Source organism: Centruroides sculpturatus, unplaced genomic scaffold (genome assembly GCF_000671375.1).
Source record: "Centruroides sculpturatus isolate CEXI.00-Female unplaced genomic scaffold, Cexi_2.0 scaffold192, whole genome shotgun sequence".
Taxonomy (NCBI): domain Eukaryota; kingdom Metazoa; phylum Arthropoda; class Arachnida; order Scorpiones; family Buthidae; genus Centruroides; species Centruroides sculpturatus.
Window position 1 is genome coordinate 103,257 of NW_019384565.1, and position 1,657 is coordinate 104,913.

Below are 1,657 nucleotides of genomic sequence, written 5' to 3' on the forward strand. Positions count from 1 at the left end.
GGCTGGTTTAATAATTAATCTGTAATTTTGTTTTATTTACATATAAAATAACGTAAAATATTTTATTTTTTTTTTTTCTAAACACTTTTCTGAAATGGTATGTACTGTACGATACAAATGTATTTCTGTTGTTAATTTACGTTTATCATTCTAAACACCTGTACTTAATGAGAATGGCAATCATTAAATTTTCTTATCAACTAAATCATAACATTCTACTCTATTCAACCAAAACATTTACAACCTATTAAAAACCATTTTCATTAAATCATTATCTAGTAATCATAGTAAACGTGTTTTGTTTTAAGCTATATTATTCGTTCTTATTCAATACCTCAGCGATGTATTATTATCTAACAAAATTACGTTTTTTCTCCTCTATTTTTTTTTTAGAAACTTTAAAAATTTTCTACGCTATTATATTATATTTATATGTCAAAAATATACAAAAAACATTTCCTTTGGGAATTTTAGATTTGAGATAACTTAGATGTACTTTTTTGAAGTAAATGCGACGATGCAATTACTGTATCAGATGTAATAGGGTAATGAAATGTTGTGTACGTTTATGATCAGAGATTGATAAAAAAATAAATAAACTACTTTTGAATTTTATTGGTTAACAGTGGCTGTAAATATGTCAAAAATACAAACTTAGACCAATCTGAAATAAAGAAAACTCCCAAAGAGATTAGTTGACCACACACACACACTTATTGTTAAAAGCCAAAGTAAAATCGATAAGAAACTACATTTTTCAGTACATAAAATAAGACGAATACATAAAATTTTTCTCATTTTAAACTAGTTTGCTAATTTAATTACTTGTATTATAATTTATCATTATAATACAGTTTATTCTTTAATAAAAGATAATTAAAACTATTGAAAACGTTCATTACATTTTCATTTAACCACATATTACACTTAAATAATACAGTAGAGCGTCGGTTATCCGAAACGTCGGTTATCCGAAAGAATTCCAGTCGGCAAATTTAAATTTTCGCTAGTGGCTGTGGCGCTGCAATCTTTGGCTATATCTTGGGCTACTCCAATATTTTTTATGTTTGTGTATGTTTTAGCTGGCAGCACTGTCACTTTTATGTCGTGTTTTTCTGAAGACTGTGTGTCATGCTGAATCCAACGTGTTTGATACTAGATAACTTCTAAACTATAAATTTTTTTGTTTTTATATTTTTCAATATATTTATTTTGTTTGTAAAAGATAAAGAAATAATTTTTAACGATAAAATAGCTTATTATTTTAAAAAGTTTACGTTAGGCTTAATTAATTAACATCGACGAAAATTCAACGAGAAGCGACACGCAACGGAGAAAAATTTCAACATGGGATAGGTTAATATATTTTTTCATACATAATCGGTTATCCGAAAAACCCCAGTCCCCAATTGTTTCGGATAAACGACGCTCTACTGTAATAAATAAATAAATAAATAAATTATATAAATTAAGAAATTAAATTTAATCATAAATTTTAATATCGAAAAGATATATTTTAATTAAATGTTGAATTTTTAAACTGTTTATACGAATTTAAAATATTTCGTCTGTAAACTTCAAATATATTTTAAATAATTTAAAAGCAGAAAACTGAAAGAAACGAAAAATTCTGCAGAAAATTTTCACATTTTTTTTT

At 25.3% G+C, this 1,657-nt stretch overlaps 1 protein-coding gene across 1 annotated transcript in view; it reads left to right on the forward strand.

Annotated features, from left to right (window-relative positions):
- LOC111624036 (suppressor of lurcher protein 1-like) overlaps positions 1-1,657 on the forward strand; it is a 57,154-nt gene that overhangs the window by 52,813 nt on the left and 2,684 nt on the right. The window lies entirely within an intron of this gene.